Genomic DNA, 12,182 nt, shown 5'->3' with positions numbered 1-12,182 from the left:
TGTATTTTTTGTACACATTGGGGGTTTTGTCATGTTGCCCGAACTCCTGGGCTCAAGCGATCCACCCACCTCAGCCTCCCAAAGTGCTGGGATTACAGGTGTGAGCCATTGCGCCTGGCCAATTTTTTCCTTTTACTGTGTCTGTGGTTCCACAACTTCCTTTTTGCCCATTCTCTATGGACTTTCTACTTCATTTGGACCCTGCTTAGATTGGCCTAGTTTTCTCTTTAGTCAAATCTTCAGGAACCAATTAATTACCATTAAAAATGATTTAACAAGCTATTTTTATTGTTAAGAATCCTCGTTTTGAGGAACACAACCACAAAGTAATTACTGATTTAAGTAAAAAAATAATAATAATAAAATTCTAAAAACGTGGCTCCAGGCCATCCAGATGCCTTAACTTGGGCTCAGGGGTCTCACACTGATGAGGCTTCTTCATGTTCCTTTGATGCCCTTTTGTGGGCAAGAATCTGTTTTGGAAGAAAACACAGTTAAGGTTATCTATCACAACAACCACTATCTCCAAATGCGTATTCATTCCTTTTATTCATTTTAAGTCTCATCTACCTGATAACTTTTTTGAAGACAGGAATTGTATGCTTTGATTCTTCCACAGTTCAGTCATCCTTGCTACCTTGTGGGGGACTGGTTCTAGGATATCGCCCCCGCACCATACCAGAATCTGTGGATGCTCAATCTCTTACATATAATGGTGCAGTATTTGCATATAACCAACACACACCCCCCCATATACTTTATTTATTTACTTACTTAGAGAGACAGGATCACCTGTTGTCACTCAGGCTGGAGTGCAGTGTCACAATCACAGCTCACTGCAGCCTCAACCTCCTGGGCTCCAGTGATCTGCCCACCTCAGCCTCTTGAGTAGCTGGGACTACAGGTGCATACCACTACATCTGGCTAATTTTTTAATTTTTATTTTTATTAAAGACAAGGTCTCACTATGTTGCTGAGGTTGTTCTCCCAAAGTGTTGGGATTACAAGTGTGAGTCACCATGCCTGGTCCCGTGTACTTTAGGACATCACTAATAAAATGTATAGATATTGTATAATGGCAACAGTTGTTATACTGAACTTTCTATTTGTATTTTTATTGTTTCTTTTTTCAAATATTCAGCCTCATCTAGTTGAATCTGAAGATGTGGACTTGCTGATGAAGAGGGCTGACTGTATCTAACTTAGGGTCTTGCATGCAGCTGGCACTTAATGCATTTTATTGACTGTTTTAGCTAACATTCAACGGAGAATTCCTACTAAAAAAAAACACTTAAAAGTATGAAAAAAAGGAAACCTGCTCTAACGTGGCAGGAAAACCAGCCTGGGCAACATAGCGAGATCTTGTCTCTACAACAAAAGTTTTAAAATTCGCTGCCTGTCTGTAGTCCCAGCCACTCTGGAAGCTGAGGCAGGAGGATCCCTTAAGCCCAGGAGTTTGAGGTTACAGTGAGCTAGATCACACCATTGCTCTCCAGTCTGGGTGACAACAAGGCCCTGAGAAAGAAAAAAAAAAAAAAAAAAGGAAAGGAAGGAAAGAGTGTAAGTATTGAAAAGGAAGAGAAAAAAACTATCATTATTTGCATGTAAAATAATAAATGTTAGCCAAAGAAGCCTAAGAGAATCAACTAAGATTTTACTGGAAGTAATATGAGAATTCAGTATGGTGGCTAGATACAAAATCAAGAGAGCAGCACACAAACCTCAAATACTTTTCAGATATATACCATTCAGATAATAACAATTCAGATAATACCAGTAACTAACTAGAAAATGGAAGAAAGATCCCATTTACAATGGCAATACAAATGTCTGAAGTATTTAGGAACAAAAATACAAAGATCTGTTATCTAACAAAAGACGTGTAAGATCTATGTGATGGAAACCCTAAAACTCTTCTGAAAGACATTAACAAGAAATGAATACATGACATGAAATACCATGTTCCTAGAATGTCGTACAGATGTCAATTCTCAAATTAATCTACAAATTTAAGGTAATCCTATTCAAATCCCAAGATAGTTTTCAGTGGTGGCTGTTTTTGAGACAGGGTCTCACTCTGTTGCCCAGGCTAGAGTGCAGTGGTATGAGCACAGCTCACTGTATCCTCGACCTCCCAGGCTCAAGCAATCCTCCCACTTCAGCCTCTGAAGTCTTTCATATGGTGTCTAAGAAATGGGGACAAATCTCACAAAGGGACTAGGCTCAGGAGGGCTGGAATATTCAGGGAAGTTTTTCCTTTCTTTCTTTTTTTTTTTTTTTTTTTTTTGAGGCAGAGTCTCACTCTGTCCCCCAGGCTGGAGTGCAGTGGCCTGATCTTGCATCACTGCATGCTCCACCTCCCAGGTTCACGCCATTCTCCTGCCTCAGCCTCACAAGTAGCTGGGACTACACGCGCCTGCCACCACACCCAGCTAATTTTTTTGTATTTTTAGTAGAGACGGGGTTTCACTGTGTTAGCCAGGATGGTCTCGATCTCCTGACCTCGGGATCCACCCGCCTTGGCCTCCCAAAGTGCTGGGATTACAGGCGTCAGCCACTGCACCTGGTCTATTTAGGGAAGGTTTCAAGCAGAAAGACGAACTGAGTTGGCTTTGGAGAGATTCACAGGACTCCCACAGGCAGAGTGAAATAAGGGAATTTTAGATGGACAAAGGCACAGACAAGAGCAGAATGGGGATGGTGTGACTGGGGTATGGTGAGGGGCTGCTCTGGCTGGAACGGAGGGCTACCACAACAATGGAAACGGTAAATGAGGCAAATAAGGTTGGATTAGGAGCATAGCGTCAAGGTTGCCACCTTATTAAATCACTCTTCCAATATGCTAGCACTGGCCTGTTGGGAAAAGTAATACCTCACGTAATCAAACAAAAGGCAAAAAGAGGCAAGCTCCAGGAATGGGCACTGTAAACAGGACTCGCCCCAGAGTAGCCAAATACAGGCTTTAGATATGTTGATGCAGGTTGAGCATCTCTAATCTGAGGGGGAATGTCTCATATGGTGCCCAAGAAATGGTGACACGTCTCACAGAGGGACTAAGCTCAGGAGGGCTGGAGTATGAGACATTTCCCCCTCCCCCATGAAATTAAAAATGTGGCCAAAAATTTTTTTTAAAAATGGCTACCGTGTAGTGCTTTAACTGGACCTATTTAGACTACGCCTTACACACTGGAGAAGGACGATACTATGTGAATCTAATAAGTCCACAAGACAATACTTCTCTCTTTTGGCTGTCTTCTTCCTCTCCAGGGTGATGACAACTCCGTGAGGGTGGAGATTATATGTCTCTCATCATTTAAGCAACAAGGAAATAAATTAGTGGCAGAGTGAGGGGTGACTCGGTGAGTACATCCAATTGTTGACATAGTTTTGGGTGGGAGAAAGTTTGCTATTATATCAACTTAACTTCTTAAAATAGTCTAGTGGGATTAACTTGGTTTCATTTCACAGAGATCTCCTGGAAGTGAGGATCCTTTAAAAATCCTGGAATATACATTGCAGTAAAAGAAGAAAGCATACCTCAGCCTTAAACGACAGAAGAAGAATGTCAAGTGGGAAAGTGGCGTTGGTTTTCAGTTTGTGGGTTCTGAATCCACACAAAGACAGGATTGTATTCTGAAAACCTGAATTAATTATTGTCCTTACCTCAATCAGACAAAACATTGTAATCCAAATTGTTAGTATTACAGTCACATATATTGCCAAGATGACTTTGTTGTTATAGCCATATCCTGGAACTTCTTTCATGAGCTAAAAAAAAAAAAAAAAAAAGAAAAAAGAAAGAACAATTAAAAAAAGAAAAAGAATGGAAGCTAACCTTTCAAAACCCCAGTATTCCAGTTGAGTAGCTTACAGGTTCTTTTGTTCTTTTTTATTTTTTTTGAGACAGGATCTCACTCTGTCACCCAGGCGGGAGTACAGTGGTGCGATCACAGTTCACTACAGACTCGACCTCCCTGGGCTCAGGTGATCCTCCCACCTCAGCCTCCCAAGTAGCTGGGACTACAGGCATGTGTCACCACACCCAGCTAATTTTTGTATTTTTTGTGAAGACAGGCTTTCACTATGTTGGCCAAGCTGGCCTCAAACTCCTGACCTCAAGTGATCCACCCACCTCGGCCTCCCAAAGTGCTGGGATTACAGGCGTGAGCTACCACCCCCGAGCTACAGTTCATCTTGTGCCGTAATCTATTTCACTGTCTACATGAGCAAAGTGGGAGATCACTGTCATGGCCTAAGTTACCTGGCCAAGACAAGCTATCGCCTGGGAGTCCCAGATTCTCCTATGTAGGCACTGTCCTGGCATATGCTAAATGATGGGAAATCTGGGTCTCATGTTTCTGTGTGGTCCTCACCTCACTCGATTTCTGCTCTTTCTGTTCACTCTCATTAATATGGTTATCAGTTTTCCATTGGTCTGTATCCCATTCTGCCTTGGATGTCTTTGCTTCCTGCTGCTTGCTGAGAAGCTTCATCAGGAGGCTTATTCACGACATGAGCTTGGCACAGGTCATTTGCACATAGGTTTCTGAACATTCCATTTTCAGGATCCGGATAACACGAGACATGAACCTTCTCACATCCTCGTTGGGGATGAGGGACCGTAGCTGCTGGGTTAGCTGAATTTCAAACTGACCACCTGGGGAGGAGAGCAATGGGTCATTGAAGCTTTTGGGCTCGGGGAACAGGTCAGTGCCCACGTTGTTGTGTTCCCATTTTGTCTCAGTGTGTGTAACAGTTGGCTCTAAGTTGAATGCAGTCCCAGTGGAAGCTGCCTCAGGAGGATGATTGTAGTTTGTGTTTTCAGAGATGGTGCCTTCTGGCATAACCGTGTTTTCCATAAAAACATTTTCTTCAAAGGCATCTCTTACAGCTGCGTCTTTTACGTTAGTGTTTTCTCTAAAACATTCTGAAGGAGCAAATACTTCCAGAAGAGGGTTTTCTTGAGGACTCGGGTCTCCTAAAGATGAAAAAACCCCTTGTGAATTTATGAGGCTCTTCTCTGCAGAGAACGGCGGCCTCTTTGTGAGCATCAGTCTATTGAGATAACTGCCCTTTCTAAACTTTTTAATCTTTTTGGCCTTGGGTGTTCTGTGGGCCACATGGGAGCGAGTTTTATAAAAGCGGTATTTTTTTCTGGAATGTGCGATTGGTTTAGCAGCCTCCATGTTTTTAACCCTAGCCATTGCCATTTCTAAAATTAAAATGTTGTAGGCTAAGTCTTTCGATCTGTCTCTGACCTGAGGTAGGGCTTTTGCAGGGCTAGAGGCAGAAGGCACGCCCATGGAGAAGGGTTTCAGCATAGAGGAGACTGCTGCCTTATGCTCCTGGGTGAACAAAGGCTTGGCGTGGATGGTGTTTCCTGCTACCTTCTCAGGCCCCTGCACTATGTGAGGCTGTTCCAGCTCCCTTGGGGCTGGACTCTCAAGCCTTTTTTCTTTGGCAGCATTGTCCACAAGTGCCTGGGCATCCTGTTCTTCCCTAGTGCTGTGCTTTCCCACCTCTTTGAAGTGTCTTTTCTGGATGCTCCTTGGGCCTATGAGGACTCTGTTCACTCTCTGCAGGTTTTTGCCTACACTTTGGATCTTTGCCAGGCTGTTTTCCTGTGGTTCAACAGTTTCTAGTTTATTTGCAAATATTTGGTGTTTAAATTTGATACCTAGAAGGCTGGACTGTGAGCGGCTCTTTCTATTGTTTTTCAAAATACTCAGGAGCCTAGCTCCATCTCATACATTTGAAAAAAGCAGTTTAGCGAATGGTAACATTATCAATTCTTCATCTAGATTTCCCTCTGAGAAATAAGGCAAGATGTGACTTAGTGCATTGATAACATCACTCTCGTCATTGGTGTCTTGCTGCTCACTCCCAAAGCCTGACAACTTGATGCCACTGCTGTCTGAGGGCGCCTCCGACTCAATAGTCAGCTCAGTGCTTGTGTGCTGCTTCCGGGCTTGCAACGCCTTCACTAACGCTCCTTCTGGATTCCCTACAGATGCTTCTTCAGCTGTCAGAAGAGACTGTTTTCATCATGAAAGATCCCTGATCATCTTTCATACTCAGTCCATAGCTGTACGCCCCAGTCACACAGAGTAAGAGTCAGCAAATGTTCGAGTGCTATTCAGAGAGGAGAAACTACACCCAAACCTAAACCTATGAAATGGCAACAATGAAAGAAGGAAAAGACATCTTTTGAAAACATGGCCACCTACTTGGAACATTCCATAGTGTGACATAGAGTCACTCTGCTTAGGGTTATTCCGTTGATCCCCAGGGGCCAATTGCCCAGTGCTTGGTCAAAGCCCAAGGTGGAAGACAAGTGCTTCCCTGATGAGCTGATGAGCTGGCCTCTCTGCAGACTGCTCCGTACCCTGTGCTGTCCTGCCTCATATGCAGAGAGAGCACAAGGCTCCCGCTCTCCTCACCCTCAGTGTGCCCGTGTTCTTGCTACCATCACAGCTGAATGCAATGAAAGGCGGTCCTCTGAGAGGAGCAAGGTGGAGATGCTAAAGTGGATGCCCCCTCCCATTGCTGATAGATCCTCGTCTGGCATGTGCTCCACCCACCCACTCCATTCTCTGCTCCCACATATCATAGCCCCATCACAGAAGATGCGACATGGAAAAAAACACTGTGTCCACCTTAGTTCTTTTCTTAAATTTGGGCAGGGATCCAGGGTGTAGGTTAAGAGATTGTTAATTTGCCAGATTGTATGCCTATGTTGTTAAATATACAATGAATCTATGGTATGATAGCAGTTTCTGGATAAACATTACTTGAAGTCCTAAATGCAGAAGGGAAAAAGCAACTTTTGTCAGATGCCTCCTTTGCTTTCATTTCATCTCTAATATTTTGAATGGGGAATCATCCAAAGCTTCTGACTGCATGAAGGTCAAGTGTGCCAGTGTGCAGCTGGGCTTCTTTTCCAGAAGTAAAAGTATTTTGGGTGGTGCTGAAGGCCAGTGGAAGAAGTAAAGATTGCGAGAAAAGAGAAACATGGGCTTGGGGAGAAACCAGAATCAGGGACAGAAGACCTGGCACTAGGCTACAGCACTCAGCACCTCTGATCTTGTTTTTCCTCATCTGTAAAAGGAGATTAACAGTGCTTTTCTGCCCACGTCTTGGGGAGAAGGGAAGAACATAATTGTTAAAAAAAAAAAAAAAGACAAAAAAAGAAAAAATTTTGAAAAATAAGCAACACTGTCTTTATGGAAGTAGCCAAGCATTATTAATTATCCACCCCATATCACTGGTAGATACCTGTATTCAAGAAGTCACATTTTAGAAGTCATGAAGTTGGTGCTAATAAACCTAATCTACAGAAAAACTTGAAAGCACTTGAGCATTTGTTCTGTGACTAGAAAAGTTTGAGATTCAGAGCAAGTTCAGAGTTGGATGGACTAAGAATGGAAAAGCCCTCCATTCCATTAGAAGAGCCAGGTAGCAATTTCTGGTTATGGAACCAGAAGCTCTCAGCCTTCAAATAAAACAGCATCTCTTCTACTCTTATAAAATTGTAAAAACAAAAACAAAAACAAAACCAGATCTACATCTGTCCTAAAAGGCAGAGAGTACTTGAGACCTCATGGATATAAATCCAGCTTATAAACTACATTGCACTATATGAAGAAATTATCACTGGGGGCAAAGCACCAAGCAGAGAGCACAGTACACACTGTGTGGATGTTCATGTTATTCCCTAGACCTCCCATTCCTTTCTCTTGGTCCTTTATGCATATGGAACTGTTCCACTATTAAATTTTGTAATAATAACTGAGAACCTGACTCCCAGCAAGGGAGTAGTTCAGAAGTTGAGGGAGTTTAAATCTGACTGAGTAAATAAAACAATTATATCATTAGCTTAAAATTTCATCAATTAAAAATAAAAATTTAAAAACAAATACTTAAAATAATGTAACAATTTATCACCAGGCAATTTGGACTCACGACAATGTACGGTGTTAGTCAGACATGCAGTGTTGCAATGCAGCTTGACTGTCTTGCAGACAGCCTCAATGCAGCTCAGGAGGCTGAGGCAGGAGAATCACTTGAACCCAGGAGGTGGAGGTTGCGGTGAGCCAGGATCGTGCCATTGCACTCCAGCCTGTGCAACAAGAGTGAAACTCTGTCTCAAAAAAAAAAAAAAAAAAAAAGGTGAAGCGAAAATAGGAGCAGAGCAGTGGTTAAGCAATGATGTGATGGGGCTAAATAAGAATGGATAAGAAAATGAGTAAAAGACTGGGGTAAAAGTAAAAGACTGGAGAATGGGTCTAACTAACATTAAAGGAGGAGGAGGAGAAGGGAGAGTTGACAAGCAAAGGTGAAAGCAGAAAGTCAGTTGTCAGTAGGGCTTGGGGAGATAAAGAAGGCCCAGGAAGGCCTACAGGAAAAGGCTGCCATGTCAGGCAAGACACAGAGGATGATTGAGGAAAGGTGATTCTTACAAGGTGGTGAAGATGCCATTGTAGGTGTTGGGCTCTGGCACAGGCACTTGGTGGAGCCTCTGCTTTGGGCTGAGATCAACACATGACAGAGTCTCATCTCTGCAGGTAGAGAGCTCACATATGTTGGTGCTTGTGGAGGCCTTCTGTTCCTCTGGTGCAGTTTCAGACTGCACCAATGAATCCTGCGAAGATTCTAACTTTGTAGGTGGACCTGTGACCTCAGTCAGGCTTCGATACAGAGTCTGAACCTGGTCTGGACGAGGAGCTGTAGTCTTCTCCAGGACTGTGGAATGTCCAATCTCTGTAGTGGGTTCTGGAGTTATGGCAAGCCCCAGGTCTGGAGGCTGAGCTGAGGTTTCTTCCTTGGTTGGAGACGGTTTAACCTCTGTAGTAGGCTCTGTAGTTATGCTAAGCTTCAGGTCCAGAGGTTGAACTGTGGCTTCAGTCAGGTGTGAATGCTGAGCCTCACCCTTGTCTGAAGGTGGAAGTGTCACCTCAGGGTGTTCTGGAGGAGGAGCTGTAGTCATCAGGGCTGTAGAAGATTCAACCTCTGTTGTGGATTCTGGAGTGATGGTAAGCCCCAGATCCAAAGGTTGAACTGTGGCTTCGGTCAGATGTGAATGCTGAGTCTGAACCTGGTCTGGATGTGGAAGTATCACCTTAAGGTGCTTTGGAGGAACTATAGTCCTCTTCAGGGGTGTAGAATGTTCAACCTCCGTAGTGGGTTCTGGAGTGATGGTAAGTCCCACGTCCAGAGGTTGAACTGTAATTCTGGGTGACATTGGATGCTGAGCTTGATCCTGACCTGGTGTTGGAATTGTTACCACTCCACATACTACAAGTTGGGGTACAACTTTCTTAGGAGGCTGAGTTGGGGTCTCCTGCATGGTTGGAGAAAGTTCAACCTCTGTCGTGGATTCTGGAATGATGGTAAGTCCCAGGTCCAAAGGTTGAACAGTGACACTGGGCAATGTTGAAGGCTGAGCTGGATCCTGGCCTGGTGTTGGGACTGTCACCTCATAATGAGCTGGAGGTTGAGCAGCAAATTCCTTAGGTGGCTCTGGAAGCTGAACTGGGACCATTTGCTGCCTTGAAGGTTCCACCTCCTTAGGGGACTCTGGAGCCCGGACTGTGGCCTCCTGCTTGGTCAGAGAAAGGTTCCGCCTCCATAGGGGACTCTGGAATCTGAGCTGGAAACTCCTGCTGAGTTACAGATGGTTCTACCTCCTGAGGGAACTCTGGAGGCAAAGATGGGGCCATCTGCTGGGTCAGAGAGGGTTCTATCACCATAGTGGGGTCTGAAGACTGAGCAGGGACTGCCTGCTGGACTGGAGAGGATCCTACCTCTTTAGGTGGTTTTAAAAGCCGAGTTGGGGCCTGCTGTAGGACTGGAGATGGTTCGACCTTCTCAGGTGGCTCTGATGGCTGAGCTGGTATCTCCCACTGTGGTGGAGGACTGACCTCTTCAGTGGACTTCCGAGGATGACCCGAGGCTTCCGGCTGGATTGCAGATGGTTCAACCTCCTTAGGGAGCTCTGGTGGCTCACCTGGGAACCCTTGGTGGACTGGAGAAGGTTCTGCCTCCTTAGGGGGATCTAGAGTCTGAGCTGTGGCCTCTTGGGGGACGGGAGATTCAATCTTTTCAGGAGAATGCAGAGGCGGGGGAGGGAGATCAGGCTGGGCTAGAGAAAAGTCAGCCTGTTCAGTGGGAATAGGAGGGTTGTCCTGCTGGACTGGAGAAGGTTCTTCCCCCATAGTGACAGCTGTAGGTTTGGTAAGCTCCCTATCTAGATCTAGATATGACACATCTAGAGGTGAACCTGTTGCTTCATCATTCAGTGAACTTCCAAAGTCTGAGGAGAGCTGAGTTGGAGGCTGAGTTGTGGTCTCTTTATGGACTGGAGGAAGTTCATACTTTTCAGGTCTACTTAGCTGCTGAATTATAATGTCTTGCTGGTCTTTCAAATGTCGAAACTGCTCAGGGGACATTAAGGGCTGAGCTGGGGCCTCCTGCTGGGTTAGAGAAGACTCACCCTCCTCAGCAGTCTGTGGATGCTCAGCTGCAGCCTCCTGCTGGGTTGGAGAGAGGTTCTCATTATTAATAGGTTCCAGAGATTGAACTGAAGTCTCCGATTGAATTGCTAAACGTCCAACTCTTCTGACGACTCTGGAGGCAGAGGTGGGCCCCCGTGCTGGATGGCGGGAGGTTCTACATTACCTGGACCTGAGAGCTGAGCTGTAGCCTCCTGGTGGCCTGGAGAAGTTTCCACCTTTGCACTAGGCTCTGTTGCTATGGTGAGCTGCATGTCTGGAGGCTTAACAGAGACATTGGGAAAATCTGAATGCTGAGTCTGACGGTGACCTGGAGGTGAAACTGGGACTTCCTGATGTTCTGGAGGCTGAGCTGGGGTATCCTGCTGGGCTGGAGAAGATGCAACCTCCCCAGAAGACTCAGAAGGCTGAGCTGGCTGCTCCTGCTCACTGGGGGAAAGTTCAGCCTCCATGGGTGGACCTGGCAGCTCAGTTGGGGCCTCCTGTTGGGTTGCAGAAGGTTCCACCTCCTCTGGAGGCTGAATTGGGGCCTCCTTCTGGGCTTGGGAAGATTCTGTCTCATTTTTGGGCTCTGAAGTCATGGTAACCTCCACATCTGCAGGTTTAACTGTTATGTTGGGCAAGTTATAATGAGCTTGATCCTCACCTGGAGGTTGAACTGTCACTTCATGATTCAGTGGAGTTTGAGCTAGACTCTCCATAGAGGACTCTGGAGGCAGAGCTGGGGCCTCCTGCTGGGTTGAAAGTTCTACTTCCTGAGGGAGCTGTGGAAGCTGCGCTGGGGCTTCTTCCTGGAGTGAAGAGGACTGGATGTCTTCCAGGGTCTCTGGATTTTAAGTTTCGGGCTCTAGATGGAATTGAGAAAGTCCAAATTGCTCAGGTGGCCCTGGAGGCTCATCTGCGTTCACCCAGAGTTCTGGAGGCAGGCTGCCGGGATACAGTGTGTCCATACTCGAATATTCATCCTGCAAGGTCTGTTTCTGATGCTGAGGTTTGGATAATTGGTGTAGAATCCCAACAATCTCAGCAAGGCTCCAACGCTCAGCTAGATCTTTCTTCAGGTTCTTGGGCGAAACAAATTTGGTTGGTTTTGAAACCTTACTCTCTAGTGGAACAAGTATTTCATCTGCCTGATGACCTGCAGCCCGATCTAGATCTGCAGTTTGAACCTTATTTTTGAGGCGAGGAAGCTGAACTGGGGTCTGGTTCTGATCCCCATCCCCATCCAGCAGTGGAACCACCTCTGGGAGCCTTTCTTGCGGAGTCAGCTTGTCGTTTAAATCCTGATGTGCAGCCAAGAACTGCTCTGGGCCCAGGGGCAGCTCTCCAGCTGAATCCGTGTCCAGGAATGGAGCCAAATTTTCAGTCAATTCCTGGGGCAGGGCTGACATCTGCGAAGAAGCAGAGGGCCCCAGGTAATCAAAGTCCCCCAGGGCTGCTGAGGGAGCAGGTGCATGGGGAGATTCCCACGAGAGATGGGAGGAGCGGGAAGACCAGGGCTCAGGTGGCCCCATGGGGTTAGAGGTCAGCTGGAGCGGGTCCTTGACCCACACCAGAGGCTGAGCCTCCTTGACTAGTAGACACAACAGTTGCCACGTAAGGAGGAGCCATGGGCCCCAGAAACACAGCCAAGACATGACACAGGCTGGTGCTGCGAACTCAATGGGAGCC

General features: G+C 45.8%; 1 protein-coding gene and 1 pseudogene across 1 annotated transcript in view; one reads left to right on the top strand and one right to left on the bottom strand.

Moving 5' to 3' along the window:
• Positions 1-3,631, top strand: part of LOC116474342 (FMR1-interacting protein NUFIP2-like) — a 27,788-nt gene extending 24,157 nt beyond the window's left edge. Inside the window, 2 exon segments of the mRNA XM_058445418.1 lie at positions 3,268-3,359; positions 3,469-3,631. The gene's annotated coding sequence lies outside the window, so the exon portion shown is untranslated.
• On the bottom strand, positions 268-12,182 carry LOC116474642 (leucine-rich repeat-containing protein 37B-like; annotated as a pseudogene).

The sequence above is a fragment of the Hylobates moloch genome, unplaced genomic scaffold (assembly GCF_009828535.3).
Source record: "Hylobates moloch isolate HMO894 unplaced genomic scaffold, HMol_V3 SCAFFOLD_10, whole genome shotgun sequence".
Taxonomy (NCBI): domain Eukaryota; kingdom Metazoa; phylum Chordata; class Mammalia; order Primates; family Hylobatidae; genus Hylobates; species Hylobates moloch.
Note: the sequence above shows the minus strand (reverse complement) of the source record. Positions and strands in the feature narration are given on the sequence as shown.